General features: G+C 36.9%; 1 pseudogene; it reads right to left on the bottom strand.

The window, feature by feature from the left end:
* Positions 1 to 1663: 1663 nt before the first annotated feature.
* LOC113250967 (U6 spliceosomal RNA) lies at positions 1664 to 1779 on the bottom strand (annotated as a pseudogene).
* Between the last annotated feature and the right edge of the window lie 9706 nt (positions 1780 to 11485).

The following is an 11485-nucleotide window of genomic DNA, read 5'->3' on the forward strand; positions in this document are numbered from 1 at the left end:
TCTTTAATGGTGATATGAATGAAAAAGCTATGGGGTTTTAGTTGTCCGCAGTTTGGGTCATCACTGTGAGGTGGCTGTCAGAGAAAAGCTACCTCTGGCTGCATTCAAGGAAACCTAACGACCAGAACGAGGAAAGCTGTACGATACCTCATAAAGTCACATGCTGGTGGTGATAAACAGCTCTGGTCACCAAAGTTTGAACTTCACGCTACATTCGATGAAGAAAAACATGTCATAGGAAGAACTATAATATAATATATAATATATAATTAATATAATATAACATATAATATTATAATCATAGCCATCAGGGTACAAAACTTAATTTCACAACTCAGGTGTGCAAAAATAAGTATGCTTTCATAATCTGCTGTTTTAATTTCTGCCCTTTCCCCTCTGCTTTACTGAGTTGGTGGAAAGAATTTCAGTCTAACTAAGGACCCCCCACAGAGTGTGATTCAATCGTGGGGTCTTGGGCATTGCCTTCTATCAGTGATGGAGGCTACACATTTTTCAGTCGTTGGTCTTACCTGTGAGGGCAGTGATGAGACAGTCGTTGTTCACGTGTACCTTGTTCAGCTTAGCTACGCTCACCTTTTTTGTCATCCTGAAGCAAGGAAGCCTGGGGTGAAGCTGATTCTGGCATTGTCTCCCGAGAGACCACTCAACTGTCTCTGCTTGGCATCCGGTTGTCTCACAGGTCATTGTAATGGGAAGTAGGGTCCAGATCTCTGCTTTTGGGAGCCTTAGAGTTGTCTCCCTCTGCTTTTCTCCCCCAGATCCTGGGAAATTTTCTTTTAGTAGGGGGAAAAATCTTTCTCCCTTCATGTTCTTCAAGACCTTAACTTAAATTCCTTTAAAGTGTTAGGCTTTTGAAAAACAAAACCATAAACATACCTAAGTTTTACTCTGCCACATCCTTTTCCCCAAAGTCACACGAATATAGAACGAGCTCCTTGAATGAGAAAAGGGAAAGAAAAGAAACACAAGCAAAAACATAACAAAAAGAACAACAAAAAGACAATTTAATTGTTTTCCAGCCATAAAGGAAAGAACTCTGTAGTGACAAGAGTTATTCAATTATACAGTAGGCTGCCTTGGATATGAGTTTATCATCAGAGGAATGTTTCCACTGATTTACCCCTTAGTGATGTTGTAAAAGTGTTTTAAGCATTGGATGGGAGATGGGATGAGATAGGTTCCTGTCTCATATGAGAGTCTAGGATAATGGTAATCCTACTTTTTACTTTTGTCAGGTGTTAAATGCAGTGCATGGTAACTGGGAGGTTCCAAAGTACCTAATGAAAAAGGGAAATTATTATATTCGAAATATGATAGAAGTACAAAAGCCTGTCACATGGTAGGTGACCAATATTTTGAATAAAATTTTATCATATTTTTTAAAAGTCTATTTCTTTGAGAAAATGAAACTATGTACTATCATAAATGCAAGTAAGTGTAAAGCATACTTACAAAAACCAAAACCTATTTTTAGGGCAAGAATCTTGATGACTCATCAAATATTCATGCCAAGTTATAAGCAAGAAAATGAAAGCCCTTTAAAATAAAAATAAAACTCCACATAACAAAAATATTTTGATCCTTATAGAGTAAATTAATATTTTTGCTTTCTCATTTTTAGCTGCCACTCTTTAGAAGAGTCAAATAATTTTTCTCCAAATTCTTTCACAAATTTGCATGTCATCCTTGCGCAGGGACAATGCTGACTCTTCTCCATATCATTCCAATTTTTAGCTTATGTGCTGCCAAAGCGAGCACTCTTCAAATTCTTTTAAATAACATGCATGTACTCATGATCCATTAAAAATAATATGCAAGAAATATGGACAAAGACATAAGTACACAATTGATAGTGAGTTGAAATTTTAAAATGACTAGAAATGATAAGGTCAGCCTGAATATCAATTTGACTTGATATTTCTGCCCCACCCCATTCTGCAAGGAGTCTAACTTATAGTGGCTTACTGCTTTAGTAAAAATTTTGCAAATGACCTAATGTTTTGCAAAAAATTTTGCAAATGACCATTCTTAATTGGATTTTGTTGTTGTTAATGGGGGCTGGGAAGTTAAAGTAAAGTAACTTAGGTGATGATTGGATATTTAGATATCATCTGCAGTCTTTTCCAAAAAGAGTAGATAATGGTAGGTGTGGGAAGCTAGGAATCCGAACATTTCTTTACATCTCATGGTCAATAAATTAATCACTTATCAGCTTTGCTGCCCAAAGATGTAAACTACTGCATTTTCTCTTCAATCTTTGTGTATAGGTTTATTTTCAGCTGAGAGTTGTGATTTCCTCTACCCATTTCTCGTTAGAATGCCACTAGTCCTCAGTAATGACTAAAAAATGGCATTGTGGGGAGCACGCAGGATTCATAACTCCATCTTACTAAACTACTTTGAATTGAGCTGCATAAAAAAATCGAATTTGTAAAAAGGATATTTGAAAGCATTGAAAAATACACACACACAGTTAAAAACTAATCACTTTTTCTCACTTTTCTCTCTCAAACTTTGTTCATAGAAAACCCATCATCTTTACTGTTTGCTAGGTTTTTCTTTCAGTCTTTTTTATCCAGAGAGTTCTTGTGAGGAAGAAAGGCTTGGAGTTTGGGTGAGATGTGCTTCAAATAACCTTATTCTGATGATGAAGGGAATTCATATATCATCAAGTAAGCCAAAAGGAAGCATTACCTTTTATCATTAGATTACTTTCTTAGGTTCATTTATCCATTGAATGAGAAAAGGGAACGAAAAGGAATACAAACAAAAATAAAACAAAAATAGCAACAACAAAAGACAGTTTCTATACATGTGATAAATATATATCGAGCACCTACTATGTACCAGGCGCCGTTCTCTGTACTGGGGATAAAACAAAGAGCAAAAAACTACAATTTCTGCCCTCATGAAGCTTACGTTCTGGTGGGACAAAACTGACCAGAAAAAGTCAAATATGGGGTGCCTGGGTGGCTCAGTCCTTAAGCGTCTGCCTTTGGCTCAGGTCATGATCCCAGGGTCCTTGGGATCAAGCCCCACATCAGGCTCCCTGCTCAGCGGGAAGCCTGCTTCTCCTGCTCCTACTCCCCCAGAGTTCCTCTCTCTCTCTCTCTCTGCCAAATAAATAAACAAAATCTTTAAAAAAAAAAAGAAAAAGTCAAATATATGGTATTTAGATATTATCATCTTAGCCATTGGGCATAATTTCTGTTGATTTTTGCCTTTTTATTTCTTATGCATAATTTCAGTATAGCTCTCTAACTAGAAACTGTTTCTCTCTTGTGTGCCCTTAAAAAATATTGCCACCCAGTTCTGTTAAATTCTGTTCAAACTCACAAGTGTCTGTTGAGCTCTCAGAGTGCCTGGCGCTCTGATAGGTATTTAGGGAGTTATGTAATAACAAAGGAAATATTTAAATGTTGTTTGCCTTCAGGGAACTTCCAATCTATGGTTGTTAAACTTTGCACAATAGCATTTGTTCCAGTCAGAATATTCTGAAATGTTATGGACTAGGGGAAGGAAGTTGGTAAGGATGAATGACAAAAAAACCTACTTTCTTAAAGAAGGTGTCATGGGGCTTTATACTGAAATGAGCCCTGAAGCTCTATAAAGGAAGATTGGAGAAAGGAGATTTTATCAGGCATGGGAAAGGAATGACCAAAGATAGGAATGACTGTTACACATCAGTGAGTGAGGAGATACCTGACTTCCTTTAAGCAGAGAGTAATTTATGGTGCATTATTGAATGTAAATCAGTTGAGGAGGAGAAATCGTTGAAAGTTTTAACTCAAGTTCAACATCAAGATTCAGAATTTGACTCAGCATGTTACCAAGACTATATTAATTTGACCAAACCTTTGTGGAACCCTTAACTGTGTGTGTGTTCTGAGTGGAAAGGAGGCGAGTTGATGGGTTCTATTAGATGGCTTGTCAAGGATAGAAAGTTTGTCAAAGAAACAAAGTGTCTCAGAATTGGGGTTCAGTTTGAAGAAAGCAAACTGATGTACATGAATTAACATGGCTTTCCTGGGCCTCAGAACAATTCTTAAACTAAAGATCTCAATCTTAATTCAGTGAAATTGGTCTAAGGGTCCAGCCTAAGAAGTCAAAGGAATAACCCAAAGAATATGGTCTGCCCAACAGACACTACATTCAATTCATCAAGTGTTTATTGAATGCTTCTTTTATACTTAGTATTCCATTGGGTGCTGGGAGATAAGAAAGACAGAATGTACCACTTGGCTCTGCCTCATTCATTGTTCAACATACACTGATCAAGCAACTTGTACATTGTAAGGACTAGCACTCTACTGGTCCTTGGGGGATATCTTGTGATGTTTCCTTAAGAAATATCCTTTGTAGATAATTACTCACCTCTATACCCTGACCTTTCTCACCCCTATTTCAGAATAATAAATGCTGTATGAGATGGAAACAAATTTTGTCATTTACATTTAAGTAGAAGGAAATGACAATGAATATAGGAGATATTAGGAAACAAGTGCTTCTTCCCATGAAGCCAAAAGAAATTGGGCCCACTGAAGATAGATCCCAGCTACTCATTGTCTTGCAGGTGTTGCTCTGTAGAATGATGTCTTTACTATTTCCCGAGAGGACAGTTTTCTGGCTTCTTGCCAGTCGTCACTTTAAGTCCATTTGTTGTGGACTTGGTGATATCATAACAGTTAAGTGAATTTCACAGTTCTTCCAAAAGCTGATGGGATGTCAAATCTGAGTTGCTTTTATATTTAATGTTTTCCTCTGAAATGTCATCTTATGTGTGTCAAAATAATAATGAATATACAACCAAAAGAACAAAGAAAAGGATCAACAAAACAATAGAAAGCTTATAAACATTTATTGAGCACTCAAGTGAAGTTGGAGAAAGGTAGTTGGAATTGGAAAAGGAATAAGAAGATGAGATTGACTGACCGATTTTCTTCATATATATTAAATATATGCCAATTTAAAGTGTAATGAATGCCCACCACACTTCTCATATACTAGATCTTCTGTTAAAAGTCTTCTTTAAAATATATTATCTTGATACATTTTACAGGAAATCTGTAGAAAAGTTAACACAACATTCATTTTGTATTTGCTAAAATAAACACTACAAAAATTAAGTAAGTCATACAACTAGTTAATGACAATGTTGGTTTGGTGTAAAGAGCACAGCTGTCTTGTCACAATGACTGTAGAACAATATTTTTAAAAAGGTAAAAATCAACCTAGGCTTTCAATGGACTTCATTATAATAGAGAAGACTTGCACAGCAGCATGAACTGTCTGAACACATTGTTTTGCTTCAACCATGTATTTTAATTGAATCCATATTTCATTAATTGAAAATTGATTCTGGGAAAATCATAACATTGATCAACATCTTCTTAAACCCAAATGAAAAGGCTAGATACAGAGGAATTGATCATGGAAAACCTTTGTGTTGCCATGTAGAGCATTTAACATATGTAGCCCAGTAATCTGTTCAGTTAGAAATTGTCAAAGTGCTTGCTAATGATTGATTTTTCATCAGGTCAAGTAAAATGCCAATTTTTTTACTACCAAAAAAATCTTAAAGAAATAGTAATTCGGTGTTTGCTTGACCTTCATATTATAGATTTTTGCCATGGTGTGAAAATACCTTTCCTTGTCATTCTTAGAAGGTTGAGGTGAAGATAGGAAAAAAAAAAAAAAAGCGAAAGCCAACACTGACTACCCATGGTAAAAGCCGTTTAGCGCCATAATTTATAGGGAACATGTGATAGTTTCCAGGAGTGACATGCGTCATCTTCCCACATGAAACTATGTAGAATGCAATTTTACAGTTGGGTAAATTCTCAAGGCAGGGCACAGAGATCTGGCTGTGGGATTGCCCATTAATGTCAGAAGGAGTCAAGGGGCTCTATTCCTCATGCCCCTCTTAGAGAATGCACCTGTGTCGGCCTGCTATGAGAGAAGTCCATTCCTTTTCTGGAAATTCTGAATGCCATACACCAGTACCGTGTATGGATGTTTATATAACTTTCAGTTGGTTCTTAGATTTGTCTATGGTCAATCATGCAATGAAAATGGAGAACTCATGCATTTTATCCCATATAATGTTAGACTTATTTTGTGAATATGAAATGGCCAGCATGAGCATAAATATTTAATATTATGTGAAATAGAAGTCATGTAACAAAACACCCATGCATTCGAAAAAAAGTTGTAATGTGACGCTACATAATTATAATGCCTATAAAACCGTGATCCACATACATTCAGACCTAGGATAGTATTGTAGCTAAAAAAACAAAGTCCATGCAATAATGGACAATTCCAGTGACTCAAGCTTCCTCTTCCTATTTTTTCCACACATGGAAGGTGGCACGTAAGTCCTTGCAGTACGTTTTAAATTCCCATTTTTCTTTCTTAATTTATTACCCTCATACACTGCAGCATCCTCTAAACTGCTGCCCTCTAAAAATCCTCCACTTACTCTTGAATACCTCTGTTGTATTTCCTTTCTTTCCACCCATTCTTTCAAAAATCCTAGAACCAGCCTGTTAAGGCTGGATCTGCCTTTAAGGGGGTGGCTTGGGCAGGAAACTGAGAAGGCCATTCCATGATCCTCTCCAACAGAAGGTAAACACAAGGCAAATGGCAATTACTGATTCATAACCAACAGCACATAATAATAGAGATTTTAAAAAGCACCCATTGGATATCATTCATGTACTGATTTTTACAAATTCTATCAATTCGCAAATACTTTACAATATGTGTTTTCAAATGTCCACCAAGTACAAGGGACCACAGAAAACACAAAAATGAAAAAATGCAGACATCATTTCTGCTATTAAAAAAGTTTAAAATTTAGATGATAAAAATATCCCATAATGTACAATACTGTATAGCACTACGGTAGCCACTAGCAACATGTGGTTATTAAGCTCCTGAAATGTGGCTGGAGTAACTGAATAATTTAGTTTCTAATTATATTTAATTTACCTTTAAGTTTGAATGGTCACAAATTAAAATTTGAAGAGCTACTACGTTGGACAGAGCAAATCTGGAAAATCCAAAAATCTAGTTTGTGAGATGAGCACCCAAAATACCGAAATAGGGTTAATGCTACTAGATAACTACAAACAAAATTCTTTAAGGCTCAGAGAAATGAAATACCTCAATTGAGAAAAACGTAAAACAACAGTTTAATGTAGATTTGAAGGATGAAGCAGCATCATTTAGATAGTGCAATTGATTTTATAAATGGCTTTAAGAGGAAAGGAACACCTGCTATGGATCAAGTACTTTATATACATGAGCTCATTTAGTTCCCACAGCTAGAAAATATTGCCTGTACTTTATAATTGGTGGAATAGAGACTCTCAGGTTAATTAACATACCCAAGTTCACCTGGCTAGCAAGTGGTGACGACTAGGTTTGAACCCAAGTGTACCTGACTCCGAATCCCAGCTGTATTCCACTTCACTGTGCTGGTGTAGGAATGAAGGGGAATCCAAAATAATGCAAGGCTACAAGACAGGATAAGTTGAGGGTGGCAGTGCCATGATCATAAGTAGTTTAATCAAGCAGAGGGTTAGCTTGGAGGTGATGAATCAGTGGATAAACTAGTCAGAGAAGAAGATGGTAGTGAAGATTTAGAACGGAGGGAAAGACTGAGGTTCAGGATGGGAGATAAATTTAGGAGCCCGCCGTCACATCTGCTCATTGATAATGGCGTGGTAAGTGCGTCATCTAAAGAAAGAAGGCATAAATAAGGATGCTTATGTTAAAATCTTAGAAAACATGTCTTTTGGGGATAAGGATGAGAAGAGGAGCCGATAAAAGGATCAGTGAAGTTGTGAGGCAAGTAGGAAGAAATAATATGCACTAGTGATCACCAGTGTCAAATACTACAGAGAGAGAAACAGGGTGAAGAGCACGCAATGAAAATGGAGAGTTTCCTGCTGGGAAGTATAGTGACCTTGAAAAGAGCGGAAGTACAACCATTTATGAACCCTCAGTTTCTTCAAAATTTGTACTTTCCAAGGGCCTTTCCTTGTGTTCCTAGGCCTACATTCTCATACACCCCCAGCTTTGTTTTCAGGATTTTAGGTAGACAAGATCTGAGTACTTTTTAAATAGAGCTTATGACTTGCATGAGGCTGTATCTGGGTTTCTCCCTATCTCCAACCCCCAGCTCTGCAGCTGTGACTTAGCAGCTCTTAATAAAAATTAGTAGGATGAATGAATGAGTCTAGAAAATTTGTTTCCATGTACATTTTAGCATTCGGGGAGAAGATTATGCATTAATTATTGGACCCTAGGTACAAAGTTTTATTGGAAACACACACAAAAACTAACAAATGTTACATATTATTCTTGTTCCTAAAGAATTGATAGTCTAAATGGAAGAGGGAGTAAGACAAACACAAGATTATCAGGCTCTACATTGGATGAAACAAAGCACTGATAGTGAGCCAGTGTGCAATGGTCTAGACAAATTGATTTTAAATACTGAACTACCTTCCCCTCTGTGAAGCTCTCTAGCTCCCATCCTCTTCCTTGAGAACCCAGCACATCTCCCTAATTTAGCAAATGAATGAAGAAGGCCTGGCAAAGGAGGACCTCTAAAACCTTGTCCCAGCAGTATAACCTGTGTCCATTTAGATTGGATTAATCCTGTCATCTCAATGATTGAATATTTTGAATATCACCCTGTAGGTGCATAGGATTAACTTTGCATGAATTTGTAAGAAGTCTTAGAAAATTAAGACAACATCATGCATTAACTATATTGAAATTAAAAATAACAACAACAAATAATTCAGGAAATAGTGGTGATGTTTATTTCTTTAGGTAAAAATGATTATTAATGATGGATTAATCACAGGTATGTGGGTACATCTACTAACTTTGGGTTTCAGCACGCAGTTGTTCAGTGCACAAAGATTGCTGGTCTAGCCCTGCCTTTGCTGTTAATTAGTTTTATGGCCTTGGTTAAGTCACTTTAACTCCTTGGTTTATTTATTTCTTTGTGAAATAAGTGGGCTGAAAAATTGTATCAGAATGATATCTGCTGCAGGTATCAGAAAACTCCTACCCAAGTGGCCCAAGAACTGAGGACTTATATAAGAAGAAGTCCATGGGAAGGACAGCCTTCAGGAAAGATAAAGGATGATCCTGGTTCCATTTCTTTAGAGTCTTTTGGCTCCACCCTTTACATCTGTGGACTTCATGCTCAATGATAGTGGAATAAGAGGAGCATTGCTTCCTGTGTCTTAAGAATGAAGAGTATTCCTCCCCCACCTTGCAAATAGACTTCCTCTGATGTTTCTGGCCAAAGTTGTTCCGTATGCTCCTTTCTAAACAGATACCTGGCAACGAGAATGGGACCGTAATGATTGGCCTAACCTACACCAGTCTTGCCCTCTGGCTGGGGATAGGTCCGGCTTTTCCTGAATGTGACCAGAAGAGATCCTGGGTAGCCAAACAAAATCAGGATTCTGTTAGGAGGAAGGAAGGAGAGAGTGACTGCTGTATAGACAATTATGACTGTGATTCTCTCTTTAGCAAATAATCCTCCGTTTAGCAAATGAAAATGTTGACCTGTTTCCATTCTCCAATATTCCTCCCCCACTACCTCAAACACTACCTACTTGGACTTGAAATCTCAACCCTCCCAAACAAGGATCATCTATTATATACACAAAAAGTTACCCAGAGAACAATTAAGCAGATCACTCAAAGTTTGTTCTAACTCCAGTCCTTTCCTCATCACTCCATTGTTTCACGAAACTGTACGAAGAAGGGTGGGCTACTTCCGTGGGCTATTGCATAGTGCTAATCATGGCGGGGATCATATTAACTAAATTGTATTGTTCCAATTCTCTCTTACCAACAATCTACCAGGTGCTGAGAAGAGTCCCTTGAGGACAGGGCAGTTTGATGTAGCTGCTACTGAGGGGGTATGACGTACTTTGGCAAAAATCCAATAATTAGGATTCCACACAGGTGGGCCAGTTGGTTGGCACAGTCAAATAAGTGAGCTGTTCCTAGCCAGTCATACTGTTTCATTGTTTTCTCATGAAAAGGCAAATTCAGAAAGGACTAATGAGGTTGTTGAGGAAGTGGGGCGAAGAAATCCACAGACTAACCAATACTGTCTCCTTAGTTTCTTTCCCCCCTGGACACTGTGACTGTTTTTGATGATTTGTATTCTGACCTCTTTTTCAGAATTATTTCAGAACCTAACCTGTATCTATCATCTCAGGTCTATAGAAAAGTCACCATATTTACTAGAATACTGACTTTGCAATCAAGTATCATGTACAGCTAATAATGAATCTACAGGCAGGCTCAGGTTGTAGTGAGCTCCACTGCACCCCCTGAGAGGAATTCAGTGACTAGCACATGGCAGCAGCTCACAAATGTCTTCTTGAACTGGTGCTCTTGCTCCCAAAGAAAACATCTAATTTCTTTTAGTAGATTATACCCTGGTGATTCTACTCCCTAGTCAGCTTGTTACATGCAGACAGATACTTGAACAGGTTCCCAAAGAATGTATTTCAGTTTGGGAAGAGATGCTTTATTATACAGTAATTCAAGGTTCTTCACATTTGAGAAATGGTTCTGATAATGTGATTATTGACCATTAACTTCACCATAGATGGAAGATTCATAGTTGGATCAAGATTACAATATTGTAAGAAACAGGAAAAATGGCTTCTAAATTGTCCTAGAAATTTAGCTTCTGTGGTCCTGGATGACTTTCAAATCTTGAATGACGTATTACCTTTTTCCTTATTTTCTCCCTTCTTTTGGATTGAGGGTTTTAAAAAAATCGTTCAAATATATCTCCTCTGCTGATTTATTAGCTACAACTTTTTTTGTCCTTTTTAAAAATGGTTGCATTAGAATATATAATACATTCTTTAACTTATCGCAATTTACCTTTAAGTAATATTACACTTCACTTTCTGTCTTTGTGCCATCGTCATACATTTTATTCCTACATATGTTATAAGAGCAAAAATACGTTGTAATTGATTTTGCTTTTAACAGTGAGTTATCTTTTAAAAGATCTTAAAATTATGAAACAACAGCTTTCATGCTTACACACATATCAATCATTTTGGTGCTCTTCATTTCTTTGTGTATTTCCAGCTGGTATCGTTTTCATTATGCCTAAAGAATTTCAATTTTCTTTGAAATTCAGGTTTGTTGGTGATGAAATTTTTTTCAGCTTTTGAATGTCTAAGAAAATTCTGTTTCCCCTCTTTTTTAAAGATATTTTCACTGAGTATAGAATTCTACTTTGAAATGTCTTTTTTTTTCTTCAGTACTTCAAAGATAATTATCCACCGTCCTCTGGATTGCAATGTTTTCACTGAGAAATCTGCTGTCATTCTGATCTTTGTTCCTCTGTATCTGAGATGTCTTTTTTCTATGGCGGCTTTAAAGACTTTTCTTTTTA

This window comes from Ursus arctos, unplaced genomic scaffold, assembly GCF_023065955.2.
Source record: "Ursus arctos isolate Adak ecotype North America unplaced genomic scaffold, UrsArc2.0 scaffold_1, whole genome shotgun sequence".
Taxonomy (NCBI): Eukaryota; Metazoa; Chordata; class Mammalia; order Carnivora; family Ursidae; genus Ursus; species Ursus arctos.